Source organism: Protopterus annectens, chromosome 6.part0, assembly GCF_019279795.1.
Source record: "Protopterus annectens isolate FY-2018-M chromosome 6.part0, PAN1.0, whole genome shotgun sequence".
Classification (NCBI taxonomy): domain Eukaryota; kingdom Metazoa; phylum Chordata; order Ceratodontiformes; family Protopteridae; genus Protopterus; species Protopterus annectens.
Window position 1 is genome coordinate 1,643,173,110 of NC_056737.1, and position 16,993 is coordinate 1,643,190,102.

Consider the following 16,993-nt stretch of genomic DNA (forward strand, 5'->3'; position numbering starts at 1 on the left):
CACTGACACTTACAAATGAGATACAACTACAAACAGCCTTGGCACGTATAAATCATCATTTGTATCCCCCTTACATTGGAATATTAAGTATTTCTTGGTATTTAAAGTCCACATTGCCCATACATGAGCACATACCATTGCAAATATCAGTACCATTCATTAAGGTTTATATCCCCTCATCATAACCTAATGATCCATCCTATGTTTCACAACTGTGTGTGTCTCATCTACCCAAGACAGGTAAGTACATGTTACTCTCAGTTCTTTCATTTACGTTAATAACAGCATAGTTTGCATAAGTCATCAGTATGTATGCATTATTGATCATAGCATTTGACTTACTCTGCCATATCAACAAGAATAGGCTTTGCATAAAACATTCAACATCAAAATATCTTCTTTGATACAGTATGCAAAGCTAATCCTATCTAAAGGTAGACTTTTGTGGTGGAGCTTGCATTAAGTTTAGTGTACAATAGGTTGTATCAATAGACAGGATGTTCTAATCACACAGCAACTAGTGTGTGTGTGTGTGTGTGTGTGTGTGTGTGTGTGTGTGTGTGTGTGTGTGTGTGTGTGTGTGTGTGTGTGTGTGTGTGTGTGTGTGCGTGCGCAAGTATGTATGGAGGTGTGTAAATATGATCTTAACTACTGCTGGTCTTAGTGAACTAGTAGCCTAAAATTAGTTTTGCACTGCAGGGTGAGTCCACATCAGTGTCAGACCCTTTTCCCAATATCATTGTCTCTGCAGCACAACACTGATATCATCCTCTATAAAGTGCAGTTTCACACTATAGAAGTCAGACTTCTAGACTGTATAGCTAGAAGGGTAGCGGTTTCTAATCTCACATCAGTCAACTTGAGTATGTGGGTTTGTGCATATGGAGTTGTGTAAGTGCAAGGTGAGTCCACATCAATGTCAGAGCCTTCCCCCAACATAATGTTCTCCGCAACATGGTTTTGATTTTATCCTCTATAAAATATACTCTCCCACTATAAATGTCAGCCTGATGAAGTGGAGTTTTCATTAAGTACTGTGTTTTCTAGCTCATTTAAGTGATCATATCTGAGAATACTCTAATTGTATGTGGGATGATGGGTCTATACCATCAGTGGAACATTAATTGAACAGCTAAGCTGCTTTGGCTCCCACTCATTAGAAACATTTACATTGTCAGATCAGTCCCACATCCCCTTTTCACTCTGTTCACAAATACATACTCTCTGCAACACACTGATGAAGTCATTTCAGTAATGCGCTCTCACACCATTAAAGTCAGACCTCTCCTGTGGTGCATGCATATAATGCATTTGTGTATAGATTGTACCATAAAACATGTAAGGAGTTCAAATACAGCAGTGAGACACTCCTGAATTTGTGAACGTAAATGGATGCAGGAGTGTCATACACCTCTTAGAACTGACAATATTTACAATTCCACATAGCTGTAGAAGTTATTTTTATGAATCTGTCCTTTTCATGACATAGCTGATGTCATCCTTTCCAAGATGCAGTATGATTCACAAGTAGTCTCACTTTTCCTGTGGCATGTGCATATGATACACTTGTGTGTAGACTGCTTCATTACACAGGTAGAGAGTTCAAATACAAGAATGACTGCCATCTGTGAGTATGTGTTTCTTCCTCTTACTCACCAGAACAGGCTGCAAATACATATATGAGGTATATCTCTGCAGTGCTGACCTGTATTTAGCAGAAATATGAAGGCAATTAATACACAGTAAAAACAAACCCAACTGCAGCAACCAAACGAAACTGTAAAACTGTAGAATTCTCCAAAGCAGGCAGAAGACAGCTCGATATGCAGCTAAATCCAAAAACTTGATGAACCAGCAAGTAATCGTACAAAAAAACTTTATTGCAGAGAAAGCGGTATGGTATTTCCGTGAAAGCACTAACTTTCTTTCTCTGCAATAGTGATTTTTGGTACGATTACTTGCTGGTTCATCAAGTTTTTGGATTTAGCTGCATATCAAGCTGTCTTCTGCCTGCTTTGGGGAATTTTACAATTAATACACAATGATGATGTCATCCAATTAAATGTGCATTGTCACAGCTGTGAAATAAATCTCAGTTGTGCTTGTATTTCAGCAAACTGTCATTAGCCTGTGATGTTAGCTATATAGCTCAAATCCCCCACATCACTGCTTACAGTCAGCATGCATGTTGTTAACAGTGTTGTTACCCACATGTGCTATGTTCTGGTATGGATATTGTTTCCTGTCACAAGACTATATTCTATATTTCCTTTGGAAAGGCTGGACAGAAGACTGATTCTGTCATATGAATAAACTGTCATTTCATAACAGTTGTAGCAAGACACCGCCTCAAGACTGAGGACATGAGTCGATGTAATGTATTTTGTTGCCTAAATAAGGCTTGTGTTCCAACATGGGATTATATCCACATTGTACATAATGGCTATTCTACCATGGCCATGACCATGACAGTGACCACAGCTACAGGTGTGTTGATTCATACACATGATATATTGCTTTCATGTAAACATACATATGACAGTTGACGATGCACTTATACCATAGCACATTCATTGATCCCACTATGGTGCTAATTTTTACAACACTTCAGCAAGTGTTCTGAACAAGCATTGAGTGACTGTTTGCATTTGTGTCCTTAACTGTTCTGTAGGAAAGACATCCCCCACAATTATGATTTGTATTTGTAGAGTAGCAGAGGCCTCCAACATTTGTTTTAGCAGATATGAACGTACGGATATAGTTGAAAGTGAATTAAGGGATAGGACTACAACATTTAAAGCACCACAGGTGTCGTTCACATATAGTAGTAATATAGGGGACATATGCCATATTGTCCAAAAAAACTGGAATATTTTGACCAGTGATGTGAATTTGCACAATGTAGTAGGACAAGGACCCTGTTTTAGGTATAGATGGAATAAAAACCTTAAAGATATACTATGTGGAGAAAAACCCATTAACAGTGGACCAGTCTCCCTAATTTCGGCAGGGACAGTACCCTGTAGGAGATGTAAAGCTTGTGGCCATATTAACAACAAGAATTCAGTATTCACTCACCCTGTAACTGGTAGGCAGTTTATTTTAAAAGGTAAGGCAACATGCAACACCACTGGTTTGGTTTACCTGGCAGAATGTGAACACTGCCCTTGTTTTTATGTGGGAAAGACAAATCAAATGTTTAAAACTAGGATCTTTCAACATATGTCAAGTATTAGGAATAAAGATCTACATAATGCACTCAGTAGGCATATAGAAGAGTTTCCCACACATAGTTTTTGTTTAGGGCTGTTGTTAACATTAGGCTTACCAATAGGGGGGGTGATTTGAAGCATAAAACTGAATTATCAGAGTCAAAGTGGATTGTTAAATTAATGGCTACAAGAGCACCTGGCTTGAATGAAGCAGTACCAATAAGGCCCACACTTCAGAATAGGCGGGTCTTTTATTGAATTTTACTTGAATTTTATTGGGTGAGTTGTTTTTTAAATGGAGTATTGTTTGCATGTGTAATTTTGTCTGAGGAAGGGAGTAGTCCCGAAAGCACTTACCACTTTTATTGACTCTGTTTGTACTGAATAAACATTTTAATAAGGAGCAGCAGTGTCCAGCGACGTTCTTTGTTTCATTTTGGCTTTATATCGTAAGCTGGACTTTGGTGCAGCACCTAACTTCTTTGTGCATTGTTGTTATATTGGATTGGTGCTGTACATGCTATGGAAGGACAAGTTGATGGTGAGATACCATGCTCAACAGAACAGCAGATGCCTGGAGGAGAGACTGTTAAATGGAGTTACGATATATACTCAGAGAAGGCTAATCCGCTTTTGAATTTGGGTTTGAACATCAGAGAGATGGTACCACAGTACATCAAACACCTATGCCGGTAGACAGAACACTTGATGACTTGATGAGAGACTTGTCATATAAAGTTAATAAACTGCAGCGTCTGCAATGGCAGAATTTCCACTTTGAAGCATGCATAGAGTATGGTATTGTCCCTAGGGGGATGAGAATTCTATGCATGCCATCGCAAGGAGATCGTTATCCAGATCTCTTAGCAAAATGGCAAACATTGAATCTGAGTACGAGTTTCAAGTATATGGAACTTTTAGTTGAACATTTCACCCCAGAAGTTGAGAGCCTTAAGAGAGAGATAACGGAACTTCAACACAGGCTAGAAGGTAACTACACTGATTATAGGAGCAAAGAACGCATCAATCAGTTGTATGTTACCTTTATGGCTAGTGATGAAAGAATTAAGAAACAGAAATTGGGCAAAATAAAAAGATTACGAAGATTTCTCGAATGGGAATATCTTCGTATGGCCCAGGTTTCGAGATACGCCAGCTAATGACAATTCACGTAGAGGGGAGAATATATGTCAACAAGCTAGAGTGAACCAGCAAGTTAGAATGAACCGACGGGCGAGTGCCGTTGAAGAACAGCAAACACGATTGATTGAAACACCATCAAATGCAGAGAGAAATGGATGTGTGAGGGGTGTTATGCCTTCAGTTAAGCTGACATCTGTAACTATGGAACCACAACTAGATGTGTCGACGCATAATCCAGACAAATACAAGGAACCTACAATGATTATTGGTAACACCATTTCCACGCAGTCTTCTGATGCCCTGAATAGAATTCCCGCCATAGCGACTACTTCAGCGGGATTACAGCAAGAGGGTAATACCACAGGAGCTTTGGGAGCACGACCGAAGGAGCAGCGGGGAAAGCAACATTTTTTGGAAATGTTGCCCGCCCCCGTGAAAAAGAAGGGGGCATGGAAGAGATCTTCGAGCGAAGATCGAGTGGCGGACAGGAAAAGGAAGTTATTGGACTGACTGACTATAGCTTGCATCATGGTATTGTTTATAATTTATCTAGCTATGTCTTGAATGAAGAAGAATTGATGATTTTGAACAGAGGGTTAACGTTTATACCCAGTAACAACAGTGTTTTTAATGATGTTATGATGGATGTCATGCTATTTTGTCGTAATCTAACCTTAAGGATGTTGTATGGTTCACAGAATGAATACAGTTTAACCCTAAAGAAACCTAGTGTTTATGTCCCTCCACTCACACCCACTATGAACTTGTTTCTTAGAAGCTGTGAGAATGATCTTATAGACTACTTTAAGCAAGGCAGCTATAGTAAATTTTATAATTTGACACAGAAGCAGAAGGAAAGTTTGGATAATTTAAGCAAAAATAGGGAAATTATAATAAAGCCAGCAGACAAGGGAGGGGTGGTGGTCGTCCTCGATGCAAATTGGTACAACTGTAGGCTGAAGCAACTTTTATCAGATGAAAAAACATACATTTGCATCAATCCCTTGGGAGTGAAAAGAGTGGTTGATAGGGTTCATACAGCTCTGAAAGCCCTACATTTTGACATGAAAATTAATGATGAGGTGCTTGACTTCTTATGGATAGAAAATGCTATAACTCCCATTTTTAAAGCCCTCCCAAAGATACACAAATCTTTGGATAACCCACCCCTTAGACCGATAGTTTCGGGGAGGGGGTGGGTGACTGAGAACATTTCGATATGGGTGGAACATCATCTTAGACCCTATGTAGATAGTGTGGACAACATATTGAAGGACACGGGAGACTTTTTGAGAAAATTAGGTAATGTTGAAAAAGGCACATACAACAGTACTAGATTATTGATGGTCACATTAGATGTTAACAATTTATTTACAGTAATAGTTATGGCATAGAGAATGTAGGCACCCTCATGATGGACTCAGGGGCTACAGGTGACAAGATTAGTTTAGTGAAAACATTGTTAGGTTTAGTTTTGGAGAATAATGTTTTTATAGGGGGTGATTCTATGTATAGACAGGCACAGGGGGTGGCGATGGGCACCCCCTGTGCCAACACGTATGCTAACCTTGTACTATCACAATGGGAGAAAGCATTTGTATTGAATAATGAAACTTGGCGAAGTTATTTGAAAATGTATGTACGTTTCGTGGATGATGTTTTTATCTTATGGGATGGGAGTTTAGATACATTGCAACTATTTGTAGACTATCTACACTCCACGACCACATTCTTTAGGTTTACCATGAAAGCCTCTACAGAATGTATAGAGTTTTTGGATGTGAATATAATACAAGAAGGGGCAGGCTTTAAATCCAAGTTGTTTAAAAAGGAATGTTGGAAAAATAGTCTACTCCCATATGATAGCATGCATCCACGATACACGTACTCTAACATAGTGCAAGGACAGGTCAGTAGGATCTCCAGGATTTGTTTAGATGATGAAGATTTTGAGAAAGAGTTAGTGACACTTAAAGGTTGCCTGCAAGATAGGGGGTATCAGAGCGAGAAGGTTAATAAAGTTATTAGTGACAGTAAGGGCCATAGGGGTAATAAATATCGACCTTGGTTAAAATGTACGGGTATAGTTGAAAGTGAATTAAGGGATAGGACTACAACATTTAAAGCACCACAGGTGTCTTTCACATATAGTAGTAATATAGGGGACATATGCCATATTGTCCGAAAAAACTGGAATATTTTGACCAGTGATGTGAATTTGCACAATGTAGTAGGACAAGGACCCTGTTTTAGGTATAGATGGAATAAAAACCTTAAAGATATACTATGTGGAGAAAAACCCATTAACAGTGGACCAGTCTCCCTAATTTCGGCAGGGACAATACCCTGTAGGAGATGTAAAGCTTGTGACCATATTAACAACAAGAATTCAGTATTCATTCACCCTGTAACTGGTAGGCAGTTTATTTTAAAAGGTAAGGCAACGTGCAACACCACTGATTTGGTTTACCTGGCAGAATGTGAACACTGCCCTTGTTTTTATGTGGGAAAGACAAATCAAATGTTTAAAACTAGGATCTTTCAACATATGTCAAGTATTAGGAATAAAGATCCACATAATGCACTCAGTAGGCATATAGAAGAGTTTCCCAGACATATTTTTTTTGTTTAGGGCTGTTGTTAACATTAGGCTTACCAATAGGGGGGGGGGTGATTTGAAGCATAAAACTGAATTATCAGAGTCAAAGTGGATTGTTGAATTAATGGCTACAAGAGCACCTGGCTTGAATGAAGCAGTACCAATAAGGCCCACACTTCAGAATAGGCGGGTCTTTTATTGAATTTTACTTGAATTGTATTGGGTGAGTTGTTTTTTAAATGGAGTATTGTTTGCATGTGTAATTTTGTCTGAGGAAGGGAGTAGTCCCGAAAGCGCTTACCACTTTTATTGATTCTGTTTGTACTGAATAAACGTTTTAATAAGGAGCAGCAGTGTCCAGCAACGTTCTTTGTTTCGTGTTGATTCATACACATGATATATTGCTTTCATGTAAACATACATATGACAGTTGACGAAGCACTTAAACCATAGCACATTCATTAATCCCACTATGGTGCTAATTTTTACAACACTTCAGCAAGTGTTCTGAACAAGCATTGAGTGACTGTTTGCATTTGTGTCCTTAACTGTTCTGTAGGAAAGACATCCCCCATAATTATGCTTTGTATTTGTAGAGTAGCAGAGGCCTCCAACATTTGTTTTAGCAGATATGAATTATGGTGAAATAAAGTATAGCTGATTGAATGACTTCACATAGGTGGAGCTCAACAGCTGTGATAATAGTTCTACTATGGCAGATGTGATTAAAAGCTATGTGTTACTTGGCAGATTTGTACAGCTTCATGTTCAGTTCTAGCTTAGGGATTCATTTTGTGTGAATGTACTGATGTCACACAACAACCATTACATCACATAACTCTTATACCTTGACATGTTGCATGAACATGTGTGAATATAGCATTGGATTTCATGACAGTAGACATTTGCTCTGCCAGTATCATGGTGAGAGCGCTGCTGTGGCACATAGATTGAGTGTTGTGGTGTACAAGAGTGTTGTCCAGTTCACGAGTGGTATGTTTACATGCAGATAAACCTTTCGTAACTACAGAACATTGATATAGGACTGATCCCAATTGTGAGCCCGTGAGCATACTTATTTCATTGCCATGAGTCTGACCCACTGATATGATATTGATTATTTGTTTGTGCCAATACCCATGGATACCTCCTGTGGCACATACTGACAATACACAGGTCTGCTGAAAATATCACATCATAGTGTGGTGTTTGCATCTGTTCTTATCTGTCTACATAATAACTGTGTCAGGATGGAGCACGTATGTCACACTCTGTTCCCAGATTTGTAACACGCCATGTACCTACATATGGGATGCATAACTATTAGAATATGGACGTGCATAATTCTCTTCAAGGGTGATCCTTTTCATACATGTGTTAGGCCTATTTCTTTAGCATACACAGTTAATACACATGTCAGTGTTAATATTGATGGGCGAGGTTTGGTTCTTGTAAAAGGAGATTATGTCTTCTAAGGCATTTCTATTTTTAACATGTTATATTGACAAAATGCACACCATTCACATATCCAGTATATGTACTGACCTGGTGGACTGTCATCTCAACTCAGTATGTTAATGACATTCATATGTCGTGTAACCTCCTCTGTTATAATGTTGATTTATGTATTTGTTGCATATTTTACCATGTTTACCTTTATTTACCTATATTTGCTCAGGAAATGTGACTACTGTTAATTAGTATGCTATATGTATTGCCCAAATTTTGTTATTACAGAATTGTCTTTGTAACATAAGCACCTTCCTATTAATTATCTTACTATAATTTGAACATTTACCCTTCTCTCTTATATACTTCTGTATACATCTCTTTGCTTTCTGTGCACATTGTTGTTAGCATACTTTCCCTCTCTAGTAACCCATCAGTTGTAGTTTTCCTTGTTTTTCCCCCACCCCCTTACTTATTTCTGTAGTCTAATGTTTGAATAATGTGCACATTACACGCAGTACACTTTCCCTGCCTAGTATAGCTTGCATCGTTTGCCCTATGTAGCTTTTCATGCTCTCTGCACGAACACGCTTAACAGGTTCACCCATAAGCAAGCCCTCAATGTTTACTTTGTGTGCTCATGCTGTTCATCACATTTTCCTGCCTGCCAATACTGCTGCTGACCACAAAAACATGCCTGTATTTGTGTATGTGTGTGGAGCAGCATGCATATGAAATTAGCTCTGCTGCTCACTGCCGTGACCCTTAAACATCATGTAGGCTTTGTGTGAGGCCTTCACAATTTTGCATGAATCCCACTGAATAAGTAAGTAAGTAAGTAAGTAAATAAATAAATAAATAAATAAATAAATAAATAAATAACACAGAGCATGTAAATATAGCTATATAGGTCAACAAGCCAATACACAGGATGAATGTTTAACTAATTGCTGAAAAGCCCAAAAGGTGCAAACTAAAGATATGCTTAAATTTTGCAGACATAAACAGGGCTACCTACAGATTCAGCATCTACTACAACTCTTTTAATATGCCCTATAAAGACTGTAACTATGGGTTTTACATGTGCTATCAATGCATTGTAAGGCTCATTTAATTCCTTAAAAGGGTTATACATGACCAGTACTCTAACTTGATTAATAAATTAATTAACAAATATAATGCAGGCTTGCAAAGCCACATTAAAGTAAAGTCTGCATGTTAACATATGTTAGAGTCACTAATGGGTTCCAATATTCCTAGAGCAGTCATCTGACCTTTCCATTCGCAATCAGTATTCCCTGTCATACTGAGGATTCATAATGAGAATTATTTAAGAAAATGTGTAGTTCTTTTCTATGCCTCTCTCATAATCCAAAAGCATATATTGCATGCTGATCAAATACATTACAGCCTTTATATAACGTTCATTAAATTCCCATAAATTTCTCAATTTCAAAATTTTCTGCTGAAATATTCCATGACAATGATAAATTTCAAATTGAAGTCTGTACAAATACAACATTTATAATATGCTGTCAAAACAGAATTGTATCAGTATAGATTATGCTTTTTGTTAGCAGTTTACAAATAGCTGCTTAATGTATAGGAAATGTTTAGACAGAAATTTTGCTCTGCTGACAGTCAGTGAAGTAAATGAACTACTACCTTTCTGCCTTGTCGTCCTGGTCTGTTGTTATGATTTTGCTTTATGGGGAAAGGTAGCTGTGCACTGGTGATGAATTATTTGCAGTTAAAAGTTATTTACTATTGTCAAGCCAGTTGCTTTGTGAAATAATTCCTTGCCTTAGGGCATGAATAGGAATTACAACCAGTTTTTCTTTTCAGTAGTTCTTGAGCTATTTGTTTTCTACAGAAAGCACGGAGAAGAAAATATATTTTTGTTTTAACTTGAGAAAGAGGCATGACAACTATTAGCCAAAGGAAAATAGCTTTAAACTTCTTAAACTGTGCTTATGAAGAAAGTGTATTTTTTTCATTTCAAGTTAGTCATCTGCAGAACTTAGAAGCGATGCCAAAACTATTTATCATGACACAAAGTTAGTAGACAGAGTTGGTATTTTACCACATTAAAAGATGCTTATTGAGAGAAAATTTACTTTTGTTATTATTCGTCATTACTAATAGATTTTTTAGATATGCCACTGTGTATGAACTATATATTTTCTAGGCCTTAATATTTACTCAGTTTTAAATGGATAAATACTTATTATAATTGTATACTACATATGTGAACCACAAATAAAATTTTTTTTAATAGAACATGCTAAATTTAAGAAGTAATACTACTGCAAGGGATCTATCCATGATTTCAAATTAAACGAAATAGATAAATCATCAATTTCAAACACATGGATGTTTGAGAATGCATGTAGCATTTATTGCATTGTTATGTGTGGTTTACCCAAGTTAAAAAAAATGTAATGCTGTTTTATTAATGAAATATTGGGTCTTCATGTTTTTCTGTGTTTATAAATTATGCACTGTTAAGAACTGTTATTTTTAGTACATATTCATTGTATGTTCATTAGCAGCTACAAAATATCTCTGAATTTATATAGAATTGCATATTCATTTACAAGAAAACTTAGGTAGCATAGAGTAACTCTACAATAGAGATAAATTCCTAAAGTTAAATGTATTTATGGATAGCACAACTGCATTCCATAGATTTAAAATAACTTGCTTATTTCAAAAGTAAGTAGTTTTAAGTCACAGACACACACACATGCACGCGCGCACACATACACACACCCACACACACACACACACACACACACACACACACACACACACACACACACACACACACACACACACACACACAGACATCTGCAGACACACATAGAAAACTGGATGTTATACTTAAAACTCTACTTCTAAAAGTATAATGTTGTGAATGAATGCTCATATGGTTATATTATCTTCATTATATTTATTAGATGACTTGCATGCAAAATGCCATTCTGTAATATTAAGGACATTTTCCTCCAGGATTAACAACAATGTTTTTTCTCCCTGAATCAATATACTTATCACTTGAAAAAATAGTATTCTAGTACAAGTATAACATAACTTTGTGTCTTCAAGGTCACTACAGATTGGACAGTCATGACTGAGACACTACAGCACTTTGCATTCTGATCTCCTAATCTCCTGGATTTTATTTAAAAGGTACAAAGATGTTTATTATGCTTTTTTAAATTTTCAAGAAAACTCATCTAGAAAGGAAAAGCTTTATATAACATATTTTTTTCAATTAGGTCAGTGTGAGTATGAAAGGTGATTTGAAATTGTGACAGACTGAAGCATTCTAAATGTCCCTTTACCATGAGTCTGGTAATCCCTCAGTAAATATATACTGTTTACTAGACATAATTGTGCCACACTCCTTGTGCGGAATGTTGTCACAGTGTTTCACACTGTCATGTTGATTTTTTGGTTCATAATTAATTACATGTCACATAGCTGTGCTTTTTCATTTTTCATAGAAATTACATATCAGAAATCTGTTCATAAAAGAATAATTTTCAGAGAAAACAGCTGTCTGGTTCTTCTTGGTAAGAAATTGCTATTTTTATGGGATTCTAAAGGGATTAAAGCTAATACTGAAATCACCTCAAGCAGAATGTGGCTTTACTGATAACAGAATTCTGTTTCATAATTCAGAAACCCAAGCCCTGAATCTAATTAACAAATGGTTTCTGATAAGCTGAGCCAAAGTGAAAAGCATCTATTTGAGGCATGAAATAAGACTAGTATGAAGGGGGAGAAACTGACCTCTGTAAAGGAATGCCAGTAGGTGAGCAATGAAAGTGTTCCTATCAGTAATACAACCAAGAGCTAACATACCTCATACATCACTCTCAGAAGCCGGGATGCAATTCATAAACCTGACTGTCACAATTACCTATGTGAGCTTACAGAACAAATCGTAGAATGTCTTAGGCACAAATAAAGTGCATATATCTTAAAAATTTAACAAATTCCTAAGGATGAAGTTCATTGCAAAGCATTACTGACTACATACAAAGATTGCAGTTTATCAGTTCATTCAAGTTTACATGACTCATTGAAGCAAAATAAAAGCTACATAATAAATTCCCATACAGAATATGCTGTTTTTTAAACACAAGATTCCCCCGGATTCATGAAAGCTCCGTGTAAGACTTAATATGTCTTACTCGGAGGCTGCAGTTGAACGGTATGACGTCAGCATGCCATGAATATTCATGAGGGCACGCTGACTCAACCGTAACTCTTACACAGACTGAGTAGGAAAGCAGGGGGCGTGTCCGACTTCCGAGCAGTCTAAATGTCCACGCCACTGCAAGGTTTTAAAAAGTATAATGTCAACACACAAGAGTGAGTTCGCTCAAATGTACTTGCACCCAACAGCACACTCCCTGACACTGTACACCCCCATCACACTTATATAAAGGAAGTAATTATTTTTTTTTTAAATCCACGATATAGCTGCCCGTATTTGCACATGTGTGCGTGGGTGTGCCCATTGCTTAGCTGTAGTTAGCAATTCTGGTATGGAAGAGCATAAGAAAGAATGTTTATGCAAACCACACCAAATTGCAATAGTGTAATGGTAGAGCATATGCACAAAGAGGAGGTATTCACGGTTCGCGTCCTACCACTCCACTTTTCATTTATGTTGTAAATCAGTATATGAAATAATACCAGACATATATGATTAAAATATTAGTAAAAGCAGTGAAATGGCCAATGATTCAGTGAACAAAATATATATTTTAAAAGGATCCAGATATATAATAGCCTGCCGTTAAGCAGCGCTTTACCCAGTTAAACAGAGGTGCCCAAAGTTTAAAAGCGCTTTACCCAGCGCAATGCAGGTGCCCATAGCTTAATAGCACTTTACCCAGTGCAATAGAGTTGGCCAAAGTTTAAATGCGCTTTACCCAGCGCAATGTGTTTGTGCTAACGTGCATGCCACGCCAACCAGTGCACCATAGGGCAATGTGGAGCAACGTAGAGCAAAGTTGCCTAAACACAGCCACACCCCATAGCCTGGACAGTAGTAAAATAAAATGCAAAGACAAGGTTCGAACACAGGACTCTGTGCACCATAATCAAAGTACTGAACCACTAAGCCATGACAGCTTAGGATAAGCTGCCACTGTTAACATACATATACTTATAAATGGTAGATTAACCATTACTAAGCATGTCTGCAGTCAGCCTAGAATTCTCAAAAACGGCCAATCACAAAAAAGTGCGGGAAATGCGGCATATTTAAGCCCCATAGGTGGGAATACTCACCATAACTGATTGTAGCTCACATTTACAGTCAGAATGGCAGGTGCAGGAGAGGGTTCATGCTTCTGAGCGCAGTGTTGGGGCATCAAGGAGTCGAAATACATGGTTTGGCTCCTTGTCCACCGTCATGAGTCCAGATTCCTGCAGGGCCAGTTCCAAGGGACGGAGTACAAGGCTGAGGCTTGGAACTGGTTAGCTCATGACCTCACCAGTGCCACAGGCATTCCTCGCACTGGTGAGCAGGTCTGTCACCACCATGAAGACCTGAAGAGATGGAAGGAGGACCGCCTGAACCAATGGATACAGGAGGCCTGTGGGATGCAAGATACCCCACGACTGGGTAAGTAGCCATAGAATGCAGTATGTAAGAATTGATAATTGATTCTGTATAATGGATATGTATGTCTCAATATCCCTTCATTTATTTCACAGCTGCAGGTGACCGTGCTGCGACTCAGCAAGCCTATGCTGATAGGCTGCGCCACCAGGCAGGTTAGTGAAAATTCTGCATGTTTTGTTATATAAAATAGGGGAGAGAGCATGAAATAAAGTGTTGTAGTACAATAATACAGCCATAAAATGGCCTGAATAAATCCTCTGCATGTACTGTCATACGAAATAGTCATAGTGCCAGAAAAAGAGTGTAGTAACCCATTAAGAAAGGTAACATATGTCTGGAATAAAATCTCTGCAGGTACTGTCATATAATATATGTGAGTGAGCCTGCAAAAGTGTGCTCTAACCCATTAATAAAGGTATAATATGTCTTGAATATGTCTGCCATATGCACTGTTATAACAAATAAAGGAGTGAGCCTGTGGAAAAGTGTGTAATGTCAGTAATAAAGGTTTAAAACCCAGAGTGTGTGTGTATCACTTAGTTTGAAATGTTGTTGTACCCTTGCATTATACAAATAGTACTGTGTTAGAAAGTGCTGGCAACCCAGAGTTCTGCAGTCCCATCTACAGTGGGTGATGGAAGTGCTAGTAGCTGTGAAGCATACATACAGTCCTCAACAGTCAGTTACTGGCTGGCATGCATAAGTAAATTTGGCACACGAGTAGCATGCTAATATGTTCCCCAGAAATGTGAGTGTGCTTCAATAAATGCAGGGTTCTGTACAAATTGAAGTCAAAATGTCATGTGAAAACATCCAGATATGTAGATAAAGAAATATAAATGCAACCATGAAATATGTAGCAGTAACATCTGCATCTTGGACAGTTAGTATGTCAGATATAGGTCAAGTATATACTGAACTAGCCAAACCCGTTACACAACCTAATGTATGGTGGCAAGTGTAATAATACATGTAGGGAATATACACTTGCAGTTACTAGGAATGTAGTGTAGAGTAAAAGTGATTATAAGATGGTAACTGAGGTTTTTTCTGCACCCTACTGTTTGTGCATAAACCATGCAATTCCACACCTCAATGGGTGTGTGTAATCTTAAATATTTGTTGGGACATATGTCCTATTGTTTTATAAATATTTGCATTCATATTGATGCATGTGCCCTGTTCAAACACCACGTTCATGGTGGCCTGTTGCTACCAAACATCCCTGCATGCTGTTGGAATATCCACTGTTGTTCAATATATGCATGTGTTATGCTTGCTGTTCAACTGTTGGAACCTTGGTGTGTTGGGTTAATGGGAATATTACTGCATGCGGTTACAACTAATCTGGAATGCTGTTGTTTATGTTGTAATTAAACACACCTAATCACAGAACATATGGGAAGGCCAGTCCCAGTGGACCCACCTGTCCCTCCTCAGTTGGCGAGTGCACCTGGCACCAGCAGCTCTTGTGCCCAGCCCGGGCTCCCCTCCTCCGTTGGTCCTGTGCCACCTTCGGGTGGAAGCACTGCAGGGGATGGGGCTCATCCCCGCCCATGCAAGCATGGGCGGAGAAGGGCCACCTGTCACCCTTCGAAGGGTCCGGGCTGTGGTGCGTAGGGAGATCCAACGTTCAGTTGCTGATCCCCTACGCCAGCTTGAGGTGAGAGTGGCACGTCTCTCGGGTGAGCCTGCCCGTCCTACTCAGCCCCCAGCACAGCCACCCCCTGGGCTGTGAAGGTGCAGTGGTGACTGCCCATGGGTGGGGATCTCAGTTCCACTGTTACCATCTGTGGGCTAATGGGCTTGCGATTTCCAAACAACTTTCCCCGTCAATTGTGTTCACCCACCCCATGTGTCAAATTCTGCCCCTGTATGCGTCTTGTTTGTCTTGTCTGTTTACCTCCCCAACCTACCTCCCCAAATATACCTACATCCCCTACCTCACATTCCACTCTCACCTGAAAAAAAAAAAAAAAGGGCAATCTGTTCCCACAAAAAAATTACGCCCCATACATAGCTGCCCATTTCGCACACTGATAATTATAATTGGCAGTACAACATACTCTGTTGTCCTCACCCCTCTCTCAGGGGTGGAAGGTTGCAAATTTCACACCAAATTATGAACATATGCACAGCTGTTGCTGGTAAAGAAATGGGCAGCTATGGGCCTTCCCTACACCCTTCCTGCATATCCCAGCTGGTTTCGCTACTGTCTTTCCCTGTTTGTGCCCCCTTTTTCACCACTTTCCTATCTCCCCATTTTCTTTTCTTTCAAAAAAATGAGTGTGGGGGTTAGCGGGAGTAAGCACTTTTAAGCAGTAGTTAGTGGGGGTGCGCGAGTGTGAGCTTGTGTGCGCTTAGCTAAGCATCGCTAAGTGTCACACAAACCCACGCAAACCCACTTACAACTGCTTAAAAGTGCCTTAGTCATTCTGTATGACAGGGCCCTTGTATTGCTCAGCAGCAAAATAAAATACACCTGGCAGTCTCGAACCCCAGGCCCTGGGCTCACCAGTCTGCATGAAGTACCACTACACCACAGCATATATACAACAGCTTGGTGCTGAAAGAAATATATCATGCATTACAATGAGTAAATGTAAAGGGAGAATAGGAATGGCATAACACAAATCATGTTCTGTGGCCATTAACCAGCAAGTGTTGTGGAATTGCATGACATGACTGTGAAAAGAGAACCAGCCATGCTAATAGGGAATAATGTTACAGTAGCACCTTACAAACCCCACACAGTATCAGAGCATGATAAACACTGGCATATTTGAGTAGGTCAAAGGCCAGACCTCCCAACTGTGACTGGTTTACAGGGATGTTGCTGATTTGCAAACAAATGTTAGCTGTGCCCCTTAGACTCCCTGTGAAATGTAGTAGCAGTAGGCAGAAAGGTGGGGAATCCCACTTAATGATAAATGTCAATAAGCG